The sequence below is a fragment of the Mustela nivalis genome, assembly GCF_964662115.1.
Source record: "Mustela nivalis genome assembly, chromosome: 3".
NCBI lineage: Eukaryota > Metazoa > Chordata > Mammalia > Carnivora > Mustelidae > Mustela > Mustela nivalis.
The window spans coordinates 112,064,297-112,080,053 of record NC_139022.1 but is presented as its reverse complement, the minus strand read 5'-3'; the positions used below and the strand labels follow the sequence as shown (position 1 = coordinate 112,080,053).

Sequence of the window (15,757 nt, the reverse complement as noted above, 5' to 3'; positions counted from 1 at the left end):
ACCTGGATAAAGAGATAAGGAGAGCGAGGGCCACAGACTCTGTGTGTGTGTGTGTGTGTGTGTGTGTGTGTGTGTCTGCCAGTGTGCATGCAAAATGGGGATGGTGAGTTGGAGAGCAAAGAGGTAATGCCATTAAAAAGAGATAAGAGGGGCACTTGGGTGACTCAGTGGGTTAAAGCCTCTGTCTTCAGTTCAGGTCATGATCCCAGGGTCCTAGGATTGAGCCCTATGTCGGGCTCAGCAGGGAGCCTGCTACCCCATCTCTCTCTCTGCCTCCTTCTCTGCCTACTTGTGATCTGTCTGTCAAATAAATAAATAAAATCTTAAAAGAGAGAGATAGGAGAACATTTGAGAAGAACTAAATAGATGGAAAATCCTGAAAGTATTTCAGTTACAAATTAGGGCAACCGTATAATGTATCATCTAAAACCAGGACATATTGAGAACAAGTTTTATCTAAACTGGGACATACTGAGGTAGGGGAATGACTTCTGAGTAATCACATTGTGAAAACTTGCATAGACTGGGGCTGTCATTAGCAAATAACAAATGGTCACTATAGTTATAATGTGCTTAATTCAATATAGTATAATAAAATACTGTCATTTTTTAGCTACTGTGTGTCAAGCATTGTACTAAGCAAGCACTTTATACATCTTAATTACATTCTTAAAATAATCCTCTGAGGTAAGTAGCTGTTGTTTCTTTATAGTTGATAAAACCAAATCTCAGGGAAGTTTACCTATAGTTCTCCATGGCAGTCAGCTTTGGAAACAGTGAAGTGACATAAACAAAATCCAAGTAAACTCTTAAACGCTACATTATACAGCACTGGCTGTGGGTGTGCATCTGTATTTTAAAATGCCCTTTAATTTGGCTCAGAATAATTACTTTTGTCATGTTACATCATGTATTAGATCCCATTCCCCTTCTGATTGCCATTTATCTGAAGGCTTATTTTGTGCCAGGCTACATTTGAGGCATTTTACATGTATTAACATAATTTAAACCTCACAGTAGCCTTATGAATTACTTCCTTTTTATAGTTTAGGAGATTGAGGCATGGTGAGTAACTTGTCTAAACTCAACACATTTAGTAAGTGGCAGAGCCAGAATTCAAACTCTGACAGTTTGACTCCAGGGCCAGTTTTTTTTTCTTTTCTTTTTTTTTTTTTTTTAAGATTTTATTTATTTATTTATTTGACAGAGATCACAAGTAGGCAGAGAGGCAGGCGGTGGGGGGAGGGGGGGACAGGCTTCCCGCTGAGCGGAGAGCTGATGCAGGGCTCTATCCCAGGACACCAAGATCATGGCTGGAGCGGAAGGCAGAGGCCTACCCACTGAGCCACCCAGGCGCCCCCAGGGCCCATTTTCTTAATTGCTATCCTCTACTGCCTCCTCTAGTCTGCATTCTTTGTATGGACCTGTTTTCATTTCTCTTGGGAGTGGTTTGTTTTGGTGCCTGGTAAAGTGTGTGTATACCTATAAAGAAAGTTTCTACAACATTTCCAAAGTGGTTGTACAACTTTGCGTTCCCACTGGTAGTCCATCTTTATTACCTCATCCCTCCTTTTCTGTTTTTTTTTATGAAGGCATATGCAGCCTTTTCCATTAGTTTTGAAATTCTGGTAGTTAGAAATACATTCATTCTCCCTGTTTAAAAGTTTTGCCTAATTCACAGCTACTCGTGTATATACCATCGCTTCTATCCATTTCTGTAACCCTCCCACATCCTATACTTGTAGGGTCTAGGAATGTTAACAGCACCAATGAACAGTACCAAGAAGCAAAATGTCTTGAGTCTTTAATTGTATCACCACTGCCTATGATACTATTGCCCAGATAACTTTTCACTTAAATTGTGTAACTGAATGGTTATATGCCTTTCTTTACAGTGTACTTAAGGTGGAAATAAATGGTAGTGATTTATTGCAGTACTAATAGGTATTATAGTGTACTGATTAGTTAAGAATTTTAGGGCAAATTTTTTTACCTTTCTGAATGTGTAAAATGAAGAAATTGAACTAGGTTTCTCATAGATCTTTATTATTTTTGCCAGGTCCATATTTCTTTGGGAAGAAAGAAAGAATTAGCATTTGAAATTAAATGAGCAAGAAGATGGAACACATACATAGTACATATTTTTCTTTCAGTATCAGAGTAATTTAATAGGGTCAAGGCCTGATAATTGAAGCCATTATACTTTGAGGAAAAGTGGAAACCAAACAGAAATGTTATTGTAAGACTTAGGTCTTTAGCTTCTTGTAATTTGACCCGCTTAAACCTAAGACTTTTGAATTGTAGTGGGTTTGGGGACTTAAAAATGAATTTTTATTTTTAAATTCAGAAAAGCATTTGAGGGTTGCAAGGAATCATAAAGTTGGTCTAGATCAGCTATATGTTATTTTCAAGTCACTGCCAGTAATATCCTCACTGCTGATGATAGGTGTTCCAGGCAGGACATCCCCTTTGAGGCAACAGTGGCTTAGAAAGATAATCTAATATGTGGAAAATAGAGCCTCTGCTCATTCATTCTAGTTGTGTCATTTGTGCTGATGCAGAACTAGCATATTTTTTCTCTGTGACTGCCCTAAAAGTATTATAAGGTAGCACTGTTAACTCATTTCTCTAAAGATGAAGCCCCTTCTTTCATAGCAGTGTCATGGAACTGAGACTGGTAGCTTGGAGAATAGATATCTCTGGATAGAGATGGGCTTACACACTTTCGATATTATCTAAAATAAAATTTAGTGCTTAAATTCACCACAAGAAGTAATGTAATTTGCTGTTATCAGTATAAATAACAGGTAGATGGGGGTAGAGGTGCCATTTAATAAGGTGTAAAAAGCACCAAGCCATGCCAGCAGTTAACAATTAAATGGATCTGATTTCATATTTTCTTCATCAATTCTAAGAAGAATGTGAAATACATTGTAGTAGTGATACTGAGATGAATGCTAATAAAATTCCTATATTAAAATGTTTTTGGTTGACAGGGAAAAAATTTTTGTCTGATTCCTACCAGATGTAATGAAAGCCTGGGTTACTTTGTAGACTGCATGTGAATGAGTAGTAATGAAATCCACTAAATTTTCTTTTTGCGCATGCCAAATTATATGAGGTTAGCTAGAGTGCAGTTTTTGGTATATGCTTTCTTTGTGATTGGTAATTATGGTTTTGATCTTTAGCGTTGAGATAATACACTATTCAGTGGAATTATTTTCCAGAAAGAAAGATAATGGCCATGATTTTCATAGTTAATACATTGAAAGGGTCTTGCCTTTCATATTAATCAGTTTTGCTACCAGTTATTAATATGCAATCAATTTGTTTTAAAACTTAAAATGAGCCTGCTTCCTCCTCTCTCTCTGCCTGCCTCTCCGCCTACTTGTGATCTCTCTGTCAAATGAATAAATAAAAATCTTAAAAAAAAAAAAAGAAAGATTTTATTTATTTATTTGACAGAGATCACAAGTAGGTGGAGAGGCAGGCGGAGAGGCAGGCGGAGAGAGAGGGAAGCAGGCTCCCCGCTGAGCAGAGAGCCCTATGCGGGGCTTGATCCCAGGACTCTGAGATCATGACCTGAACCAAAGGCAGAGACTTAACCCACTGAGCCACGCAGGTGCCCCCAAAAGTGGGTTTTCTGATTGTTATTTGAATAGTTCTATAGAAACGGTTGATTTTTAAAATTCTAACTATCTCTTTTCTTAATTTTGTTTTCAGATGAAACGTAGCATCCTAGTTCATTGTTAGTTTAGCTTGGAAGAAACATGTAAGCTTACAAAATGTAATGGGGCCAGTATCTTGCAAGGAATGATAGATATTACCCCCAGTATTTTGTCTTCATTTTTTTTTTTTTTAAAGGTAATTTCTTTGAGAGAGAGTATGCACAGGTGGAGGGGCCGAGGGAAAGAATCTCAAGCAGATTCCCCTGAGCAGAGAGCCCCACGTGGGACTTGATCTCACCCAGAGATCATGCCCTGAACTAAAATTGTCAGATACTTAACTGACTGAGCCACCCAGGCACCCCATTTTTTTAAAGTAATCTCTGTACCCAACATGGGATTTGAACCTACAACTTTGAGATCAACAGTTGCGTGCTCTACCTACTGAGCCAGCCAGGCACCTGCCGTCTTCATTTTCTTAAAATGAATTATTAGTATTCCTCATGATATGCAACCTTGAAACTTCAGAGTATCATTACTTAGTTTGTATTTGTAGGTGATTTTAGGAAAGTAATTGATTCTGAAGGAGGAATTATTATTTTTTATGGGATTCTGAAAATTCATTCAAATTCCATATTTTAGAGAATCAAGTACCGTGGTACTAGTTTTGGGAAAATGAAAGAAAATATATGATTAGGACTTTGAGGTTTGAGGCTTATGCGCATGAATCACATTGCAGCTTATAAGGATGCAGAAGACTGAGGAAGCCCTGAATTTGGGATTGTAAATTCAGCTTGGACATGGTAGATTTTAGGCCAGTTGTTTGTTGGCTGTGTTAAGTGCTTATATGTGTTTATTAGGAGGCTTGTAGAAGAAGAAATATATCTTAGGTTAAAAATATGCCTGAGGTCATACAGCTAAGTTATATTCAGAATTAGAACTCAAACCTGGGGCCTGCTGACTCCAAAGTGAATGTAGTTATTAGCCCTATACTATATTGTATTGTCAAGGCAGAAAAACATGCTTGGCTTTGACAGTAAAATATGTTCCCTGTGAGCTATTTTAGAAATCTAGGAGAATTTGCAAAGTCAGATGCCAGCAGGATCAAGACAGATAATTGAGTTGTGTTGCAAGAGAGTGATGACATCTGCAGGCAAATGCAAAGCCTGTGACCCATCCAAAGGATTAGCTGCTCATCAGCTCCACCAGATTGTTAGTTACCATGTGGGAATGTGGGCCCATTATTGCTAGATCTTCCGATTTTTTTTTTTCCCAAGAGAGGTTAGAAATCTTAATTTTCATGTAGAGTCGTCTTCTGATTTATAAATGTAGGCAGCTGTCCTTTAATATACTATGTGTAGGTCAGCCTTATTTGGATCCACCACACAAATGTGTGTTGGATTCTATCTAGTGAGCAACTTTTGCTAAGAGTTTTACCTGGTACACTGTAGACACAATAATATGTATGATGTGAAAGGGTGATAACTGTGTAATAATCACACTACAGCTTTTGAAATGCAAGTTGCTTAGTTTGAACATGGTGCTTATTGAATCCGGTATTTAAGTTCAGTTTCCTTATGGATCAGTTAGTTATAGATGGGGGAGGAGGGAATTGTTCCCTGTAGCTTTTTTTGCCTCCTGATTGCATGCTTTCATTTGCACACAGGGTTGGTTGTGAAGTTTGTGGACGTTTGACTGAAACCTGGAACCCAAATGAGAAGAAACCTTCAAAGAACAACTTCTATTGATAGTGAGTCTACAGTCATCTGTATGCATAATATGGAAAGTTCTCAACCCACAGATAGCTAAATGGGTGACTCCATTGACCAGGAGTGGTGAGTCTGACTGTCCCTACTGAAAATTAACTAAATCCTATCATAAAAAGAGAACTCCTCCTCCTCCATTCTTAGCATTTACTCACTGTTGAATAGTAAGTTAATTTTTTATTACAGAGAATGACAACAGGGCAGTTTAGGAAAGTTCCTTGTGCCTAATAATGTATTTAGTGTATGATTGCAGTTTGACTTTTTTATTCAGTTATGCACATCCTTTCCTTTGCCATTGTATTTTTCTCTTTTATTTCTTTTCCTAATTATACCATCTTCCAAGGCCTGTCTTCTTCTTTTTTTTTTTTTAAAGATTTTATTTATTTATTTGACAGACAGAGATCACAAGTAGGCAGAGAGGCAGGCAGAGAGAGAGAGAGAGAGAGAGAGAGGGAAGCAGGCTTCCCGCGGAGCAGAGAGCCTGATGCGGGGCTCGATCCCAGGACCCTGAGATCATGACCCGAGCTGAAGGCAGCAGCCCAAACCACTGAGCCACCCAGGTGCCCCCAAGGCCTGTCTTCTTAAAATATTCAGCTAACACTAAAACGATGGTCATGATAATTATCAGCATCTACTCAAATCTTGGTTAATGATAGGCGTTCTTGCCTTTGAAATCATTTTAGGAATAGATCCAGTTTTGGCCACTGAGTACTAGAAGGGAAATCTGTAAGAGGATTCTAGGAAAGGTTTCCTTGATTTTGAGAAAGAAGGAAACCGTTGATCCCTCTTCTCCGTAGTGGTTTTATCTGGATGTGACATCTAGAACTGCTGTGGCCGTTTTGCTACTAGCCTGAAAGTGTTGCCCTGATATCAAGGTAGGTAGAGGCAGGAGAACAGCAGAGAAGTAGAACTGGACTCTGCTTAACACATGTAAAATCACCCTCACTGTGCATTCCTTGTTAGCTGAGATAATACATTTCCTTAATGTTAAGCAGTTTCCCTGTAGGTTTTCTGTTACTTGCTGTAGAAATCCTCTCATTTGATTTCTCCTCTTTCTGATTACCCATTGTCTTTAGTGTCTCAAGCATTTATTTCTCCTTGATTATGTTCTGTGCTGTCCAGTGATGCTCCTTTGTGTATGTTGCTTTTGAGGCACATTGTAAACATTTTTGAAGTTAAGGACTGTGTTTATATCCCTCCTTTGTCTAACACCAGTACTGTCTTCTTAATAAAGCCATCAGAGCTTATTTACTGAATTGAATTGTTTGAACAAATGAGTATTTGAAAGACCAGTCTACAGAATTGAACAAGTACAGAGGTTTTCCTTCCTTCCTTCTTTCCTTCCATCCATCCATTCATCCATCCATCCAAATTTTTATTTATTTCAGAGAGAGAGAAAGAGACTCTTAAGTAGAGTCCCTGCTCATGACGTGAGCCAAAACCAACTGACTAAGCCACCCAGGCGCACCTACAGTGATTTCCTTTTAATTCACATCCTCTTCTTTGACCACACTGTTTCTCCTTGCGATTATAAATAAAGCTTGGCTTTTAAGATGATTATTGTATAACACATATTCAAGTGGTTAGTTCTACTCTTAAGAAAATGGTGGTTGTATTTTGCCTTTTTTTTTCAATTTTATTGTAAGTCTCAGAGCTTTTCCTATATATTTGAGTTCTAGCTTTCAGTGAAATACATTTCACTCTCTGTTATAAAAACTGAATAGTTTATGTTCTATTTTCTCTGCTAATTATAGAAATAAGGGATGTTAAAAAGTATGAAACATAGTAATTTGGAAATAATTAGTATTTGGCTTTGAAATGCACATTTACAAAAAGGCTCCCTATGCTGTACATCTCTGCTCTGTTCTTAGGACCTAGTTGTGTGTCTGTGTGTGGAGGTAGGTTTTGTGGTGAATCTAGTACCTTGTAAGAGGAGTCTTGAGTTACAGGATGGATTATTTACTTATTTTTTATAGCTCTATGAAATAAAACCACTTTTTTTCCTAACTCAAGGTACCCATGTACTCTGCAATCTTTATTTAAATTCTAATGTTGTAATCTTGAAAAAGTTGAATGTAAACCTCTTTTGCTCTGAGAAAATACATAGTCTTGGTTTCTGTTGTATTAAAAAGGAAAATCATAAAGCCTGTGGGTAATTTTGTAATACATTTTGAATCCTTGAAAATGTGATTTTCACTTAGGGAAGAGTTGATTTTTTTTTTCCTTGATGGGTTGTTGTTAAAATTTGGGGGAATAACTTTTTAAGAGGGAGTGAAAGGTGTATGATGTGCTTAACCTATCAATTTTAATTCAGTAATACCATTCAGTAATACTAGAAGTTGAAATCACTAAGGTCAGCTCTAATGTGCTTTATTTCATAAATGTTATGAAGAGTTTGTCAGAATGGAACATGTGCCTTGACCCCAGGCAATCACAGCAGACATGTGATCTAAGCTAGATGAATCAGAATGATCTTAGGATATTTGCTAGGAATGCTGGGATAAAGGCACTGTTTTGTTTGTTTGTTTGTTTGTTTGTTTGTTTTGGGGGGGGGGCTGTATTTCAACAGAAATCAAAATGTACTGTCATTAAACTCCTGGCAGCTACCTTCTGGCCATAAAAGGAAACCAGTTAAATAAGAAGTAAACACTGAAGGAGTAGAACAGAGAAAAACTATGCTCTGACCACTAGATTGAGTCCTCCCTGAAGGTAGTATACCCCTAGACTTTATTTATTTTATGTGAGCCATTAGGTTCCAGTTTAATCCAGTGTGCTTTGGATTTTTTTTTTTTTTTTAAGATTTTATTTATTTGAGAGAGAGGCAGTGAGAGAGCATGAGCGAGGAGAAGGTCAGAGGGAGAAGCAGACTCCCCGTGGAGCTGGGAGCCCGATGCGGGACTTGATCCCGGGACTCCGGGATCATGACCTGAGCCGAAAGCAGTTGTCCAAACAGCTGAGCCACCCAGGCGTCCCTGTGCTTTGGATTTTATGTTTCATGTATATGAAAACATCTTAACTGATAGATCTTTTATTAGCACCCATTCTAAACTATATAATGATAACTCAAGGACTTAATAAAACTTGTGAATTAGATAAGTCTGATAATGCAGTCCATTATCAGGTGTATAGATGGCAGATAAGACTGTTCATTGACTGATTACAAGGATTCAAGTATTAAGCAGAAGAGTTAAGGTGGTGAATAAATACTTAGTCCATGCCATTGCTAAGCAGTTTATTGTTAATTGGAATAGACTGACACGGTGTCCTAAATACTAGTAGGATTATTATCAGAGATTAATAATCTCTTACTAAACAAGGTTAGGGTTGTGGAAGAAAAGGAGTATCCATCATTTCTTAAGACTAGCTCTTTGTTGGAGACTCCTGCTGAACCCTTCCTACCTTTGAAGCTGCTGAAACAATTGTGGAATTGGCAATCTACCATTATTTTTTATATAAATTATTATTCATTTTTTCCTAATAAATCAATAGAAAAAGGTACAGTTCTCAATCCTTTATTCAATTTTTGTTTGTTTGTTTGCCTTATTCAGAATCTTGAGGCCAAATATACAGGGGGTTTCAGAATTCTTCTAATTTTAGAAAGGTTAATATAGTGCACACATTGTATTAATATCTCTTTTTTACTTAAGGAAGGGACAAGGTGGTTTCTGTTATTAATAAATACAAATAATGCCTTACATGAGTCGAATTGCTAAATGACATACTCTGTGTACTTTCAATATTATCTTAAATATTTAACAGTTTTTTTGTAATAGCCATAAAACATGAGGGATATGCATTCCATTTCTTTTTCTGTTCAGTTTATCAAAACATAACTTTCTTCACATTTGAACAATCCCCTTTCTTATGATTTCACCTATACATCTCCTATCTCATTTCACCCATTTCTTTAACTTCTTCATTGCATTGTGTGCACCTTTACCTGACTACAGAATCTACAAGTGATTACTTCTGATACCTAAGTAGAGCTTAGAAAGTCAAAATCTTCTCTCCCAAAGGTTTCCTTACTTCACTGATAAGTCTTCAAAAAAGAAAAAAAAATGCTTTTCATTCATATATTCCATACTTGCACATTTCATCCACAAATCAGCAAGACAGGCTTTTCTTCTCATTCAAAACAGGATTAGATAGAATTCTTTTACTGAGCATTTTGATGCTACAATCCACTAATCTGGGAACCCAGGGTGCTGTTCTACTGTATAAGAAGGTCATTTAGTGGAATAAAAGTCTATATAACTTATGGTTAATTTCAGTCCATACTATGTTGAATAATTAGTAATAGCTGGGAAGTAAATTCAGTCATCAGAATAAGGATCTTTGTAGCTATGAGGAAACTGCAAATACATCTTTGTATGTCAGGGTTCTTTCTGTTGGAATCATTTTGACTACAATACAGCTGTTGGTGCAGTAGCTTTCTGTTTTCTTGCTGGTGAAGAATAAGAATTCGTGTAAGTAGGTGAAAATTTGCTGGAGCCAGAGTACAGGCCTTTATGCTTGATTTTCTTTTGGCTATTATAATACCACATAGGTGGCTGGGTCCTGTCGTGTTCAGAGCAAGAGTTTCTTAACTAGGCTGGTGAGGAGGAAATGCTGCTGATGGGTGACCTTTGTTAATCAGTGGTAGACAAAGAAGGATGCAAATTGAATTGGTCTCACTCTAACATGAAATAAAGGTATAACAAAATAGTTCTGATTGCACCCATTCTTTTTAGAAATGCTTTGGAGGTCCTGATGCCATAATGTATTCAAGACCTGGGCTGCTTTCTTCACCGCTTTCAGCAATGATCTGTCTTCTCTGCTCTTGGTTATGTTTACTACCTTCTCTATCTCCCCTGAGTTGGCTAGGACTTTGTTGTTCTCCATGTTTTTGCTGGTAATCTCATGCAGAGCACAGCAGTTGTCTTGTTTGGTCTCATCAGACAGTACATGGGGGCCATTGCTACTGGGAAGGTGGTTGGCCAGTTCTCTCATGCTGTGAGCTTCTTATTCCAGACATCTAGCACCATATCCCTCAAAGCAGTCACTTCAGATGGAGCATCTATCATTATGTGCTCTCATAAGTCCTAGAAGAATGGGTACCCCTTTGTCTTTGTGGATGGTCACCTGGATGTACTCTGCAAACTAGTTTCCAGCAGGGAAGCTCTGGAGAGTTCAGTAGAGCCTTTCAAGGTAGCTGGTGTGCAACTTTCTGGTAGAAGAGTCCAGTAGCATCTTAAACCCGTTGGAGGACTTTGGCGGTCTTGGGATATGACCAACTCCATCCCACTGATCCTCTTGTGTCCTTCTCTTTTTCTTTTTCCCCTGACATCCGGGATCCAAGTCCTTGCTGGGAGAGTCTTTTCCTGGTAAGGCATCCAGTTAATTCAGGCCCAGCAGCTGGGCCTGAGGGCCATTGCACAGGTTCCATGGGGGTGCAAATGCAGGACACCACAATCTTGGTGTTGTAACCATATGTGCTCACACATGTGTGGATCCCATACAAAAGTGAGTTTACTAGCACCTCACAAGGTCACATTGCTTCTTCACTTCCTCCCCTGTGGAGCTGGCAACCTGTCATATTAGACAGAACAAGTAAAGTCTGAAATTTAATTTTGTGATCATCAAAATGGAAAAGAGCTATTCCATCCAGAATAACTGGAACATTCACAGTGTTTATTAAGGCCAAGAGAGCACCTTGATTGATTGTTGTCTTTATAACATCACATGGAAATAAATTCCAAAGAACTCCTGTAACAAATTCCTGTACTTCTGCATCAGTAGATTTGTCTCATCAGTTGGAACAAAGCAGGTATCTTACCCCCACGAATATTTTTTATTGCCAGTTTATTTTATTTTTATTTGTAGACTTGGCAGATATAAGGTTTCCGAGGGCACCACAGCATTTCCTCTGAACTTTGTCCAAAAAGTCTACCAGATACTTGATTCTTCCTTACCTATACACCTCCATCTGTCTTTTGTTGTTGCCAAAGCACAGGTGCTGCAGGTAGGTGGCTGCATTTGCCTCACCTGATGGGAGGGGTGCTGCAGCATGTGAATGACTTCAGGTAGCTTGGGGTCATGCCTGGCAAACTCCCTGGAGTCTTTCTGAATATTGTCTATTGATGGGGATCTTGTGCCAGCACCACATGTGCTGTTGCATGCTGAAGTGTGCTAAAATGTCAACTGCTGCACTCAGTGCTTTATTGGCCCGTAGGGTTCCATGCAGGTAGCTGTTGTGTTCAGAGAGTAATTATTTCTTTGGTATATAAGGGTGCTCTGCTGACTGGACATCCTTTGCACGTTTCCAACACCTACTGTACCTGTGTGATACAGTGCTGCCTGTGATCTTTGGAGTTCACGGTTCCGAGGTTGGGTCTCTGATAACATTGAGCTGTAACAGGTCTTCCCCTTGTAGATAGGAGTGATGAGCAGGTTGGGAGACTAGGGTCTTTCCTAAGCTGGTTGTACTTACTAGAATAGGAACTGTAAGCCTTTCAGGCTGTCTAGCCAGTGTGGAGCCAGGAAACTCTTTGTTTCCTGGTATTTACTCTTGGAATAAGAATCCATATGTGTTGAACTTCTTGAGTTATCTGGTGATGTTACATGGAGAGATGTCTGTGCTGGTGAATAGAAGGTCCCTTGTGCTGATGCTGTCCTGATGACATTGTTGTTGAGATGGACAGTGTCAGAACTCCAGGTTCCTTTATACCAGTGTTTGGCACATCTGTTGATCTCTAAGGAAATGACTTCTCTGTTGAGCTGCTCCTTCAGGAAAACTAGAAAGGTAGTGGCCATGGTGTTTGGTTTCATGCCTGGGCCAGTGGAGGCAAATTTCTTTCCATGGTTGCTCCTCCTGCACCAGTGAGGGCTGCTCAGGAATGGGTGTTCCTCTTGCTAGGTTAGGCAGTGGCTATTGTCACTCTGGGAATGAGGTCTCTCTGCACTGAGGAGTTGCCGCTGCAGCACTGGAAAAAATTAAATAGTGCGTAGGGGGCTGCCCAACCCTCTCTCCCCATGTATACCCCTTTCCCTAAACTAGCGCTCCCACCACCCGTAGCGGTGGGCTAGAGTGGCTAACTTGCCCCTCTACCCTGTGCCCATGGTGTCAACCTCCACGGCCAACATTGACAAGCACTCATTTTTGTACTTGAGAAAACTTAGAGGCGTTAGGTGATTTTATGGAGGTTTATGTAGCTATGAAGTAATAGAGTTGAGATTATACTCTGCATCAGTTTGGTTCTGATATGCATGTGCTTAACCTGTGTTGCCCTGCTTCTTCATGGTGCTGTACTGCTTAAATTCATCTGTTTATTGTTAACATGAGTAAGATGATTATTCTTTGTTAAGTTTATTCAGCCAGCCTAACAAATATACTTAGTATTTTTAATAGTCCTGGAATTGATTCACTTAGCTTTTCTGGGAATATAGTCTGTTTGTAACTAAACGTAATTTTAAATTTTGCTTATCCTTTTCAGATATTATATCATATTGGTTCACTTACTAGTTACATTGGCTAGAACTTGTGGGACATTGTGATTACAGTGAGCTTGTTGTCTGGTTAATTTAATGCACTTATCATTTCACTAAATGCTTAACCATTAATTGGAACGTTGATACTATTTCACCCCTGAGCATGAAGCCAGATGTTAGTATTCTTTATAAATAAAATATGAAAGGGATTGAAGTACTTCTGTTATCTTAATAGTTTTTAAAAATCTGGAGTGCCAGGGTGGCTCAGTCAGTGAAGGATCTGCCTTCAGCTCAGGTCATGATCTCAAATAAATAAATAAAATCTTAAAAAAAAAAGCTATTAAAAATCCTATTTGGATATGTTTTTAAGCCAGATTTTAAAGTCTTAATTGTTGCTGTATCAGAATTGCTATAAACTAAAATTTGCTGTTACTTGTACCTGCTTATACTACACTTCATTTTTCTTTTTCAAGATTTAATTTATGCGTGAGAGAGAGAGAGAGACCGTGCGCACGTGCATGAGTTGGGGGGGGGGCGCAGATGAAGAGGGAGAAGGAGACTCCTCGCTGAGCTGAGAGCTTGATGTGGGGCTGAATCCCTGGACCCTGAGATCATGACCTCAGCCGAAGGCAGAAACTTAACCAACTGAACCACTCAGGCACCCCATACTCCACTTCATTTTTAATCTCTCATAGTCTGTACATACATCTTTTAAATCTTTGGTATAATCATTTTTATACATTTAAAAATCTGTTTATTATTCTGTATAATTTGCTGGGTTATATTTGTCTATGTATTTAAAAAAGTTTTGTGGGGGGATAATATGTAGTGAATATTTTACATGTATATAACATGTAGTGAATATGTTGAATAAGTTAGTTTTTACCTTTTTATTATCTGGCTTAATTATCTGATTTAATTATCTGATTAGTGAGGCATCTTTATAAGCCTGTGTTTTGGCTAATGATAGGAAAATATTATATCAATTTTAGAGATGGAAAAACCCCAGAAAGTACATATTTATTATTGTTGTAGTTTCTTGTTTTCATGATCGTGTGGCTGATTTCAAATTTGCCAGTTTTGCTGACTTGATAGCATCTTGCTGTGGGTGCCAGTCTTTAGAAGCTCTCTGGTGGGTTTAGGTATTTCTCTCTCTCTATTCTCTGTCACACACACAAACACATGTACACACATGTGAGGAATAATTCATTTACCAAATGTGAGAGCGTGAGGAAATGTGCATATAAAAAAAAGGAGGTAGAATGGGGTTCCCCCATTTGGATATTGCTCCTGAATGGCTCAGAGTTTCTCCTGTTAAACTAGTAATTATCTGTGAAGTACTTTTGGAGTTTTTTAGGGAGTGGAATAATTTGGTATTAGGTCTTTAGTTTTGTCAGTATGATCCAAAATATCTGTCTCTATCTGTAGCTAGAAAATACTTTTGAAACATCTGATAATAGTGTTACAGTTTAAGGGAATGAAACTGATGTTAAATTTCTAGTTACTTTGGCGAATGATCCAGGGTTTAAGTATCTGGAAATAATGTTATTTGAGGGGGCTGTGCTTTGCTTAAGTAAATAGAATTGGGGCTCAGTGTTGGGCCCATTCAGCAGCTAACCATAGTATAATCATCCTTACCACAGCAGCTGGAATTTATTGTAGCTGTTGCTCTATGTTCTCACTGTAAAGGCTATGATTTCCATGAAGAAATCATAAAGGCAGGCCTTTTGTGGTTTTGATTACTAAGTGTTTTTCTGACCAGCATCAGAAAATGCTCTGCATGTTTTGGGCTATGTGGATATAAGACACACACACTTTTATAAAGGAAGCCATTTCTTCTTTGGAAAGTAGTCACATGCAAGAAACCTATTTTCATTTATTGTTAGCATGTGATATTTGTAAATGGTTTTAATGTACATGTTCGCTGAAAAATACATAGAGGAAACGTTACTAATTAAAGGAAATGTGTTGATCTTAGGATGGATATAGACATTTTCCACTCAAGACCATATTCCCATGGTCATCTTTTTCTGTAGTTTTCTTTAAAAATGGTTTGACCCATAGAACTGACCACAAGTTGAGTGCTATGTGTATTGTCATTGGGTATTTTAATTTATTTTAATTACAATGTAGTTAACATACATTGTTGTTTTAGTTTCAAGTGTACAGTATAGTGATCAGCACTTCCATACATCACTCAGTGCTCGTTAAGATAAGTGTACTCTTAATCCTCTTTACTTATTTCACCCCCAACCTCCCCCTGGTAACCCTGTTTTTCATCTCTAGTTCATAGTGTATTGTTTATTGGTTTGTTTCTCTCTCTCTTTTTTTTCCCTTTGCTCATTTGTTTCTTAAATTACACATATGAGTGAGATCGTAAGGTATTTGTTTTTCTCTGACTGGTTTATTTTGTTTAGTAGTATACTCTCTAGCTCCATCCATGGCATTAAAAATGGAAAAATTTTACTCTTTTATGGCTGAGTAATACTCCATTGTATATATATATACACACACACACTACCTCTTTATCCATTCACCTATTGTTGGACACTTGGGCTGCTTCCATAGTTTAGCTGTTGTAAATAATGCTGCAGTAAAATAGGGGTGTATATATTCCTTTGAATTAGTGGTATTGTATATTTTGACTAAATAACCAATAGTGTGATTACTGGATCATAGGGTACTCCTATTTTTAATTTTCTGAAGAATCTCCTTGTTGTCTTTCATAGTGGCTGTACCAGTTTGCAGTCCAGCTAACAGTGCACGAAGGTTCCTTTTTCTCCACATTCTGGTCTACACTTACTATTTCTTGTCTTTTTTATTTTAGCCATTCTGACAGGTGTAAGGTAAAATCTCATC

The 15,757-nt window shown here is 38.1% G+C and overlaps 1 protein-coding gene across 28 annotated transcripts in view; it reads left to right on the top strand.

Annotated features, from left to right (window-relative positions):
• CDC42SE2 (CDC42 small effector 2) overlaps window positions 1-15,757 on the top strand; it is a 116,912-nt gene that overhangs the window by 34,716 nt on the left and 66,439 nt on the right. For 12 of the 28 annotated variants that reach the window (XR_014310322.1, XM_082725767.1, XM_082725783.1 and 9 more), the window contains one exon: window positions 5,332-5,415. The exons of 4 other annotated variants lie outside the window; for them this stretch is intronic. The gene's annotated coding sequence lies outside the window, so the exon portion shown is untranslated. Of the gene's footprint in view, window positions 1-5,331; window positions 5,501-15,757 lie in introns of all 28 variants that reach the window. 12 more of the 28 variants (XR_014310323.1, XM_082725782.1, XM_082725768.1 and 9 more) reach the window with 1 other exon arrangement.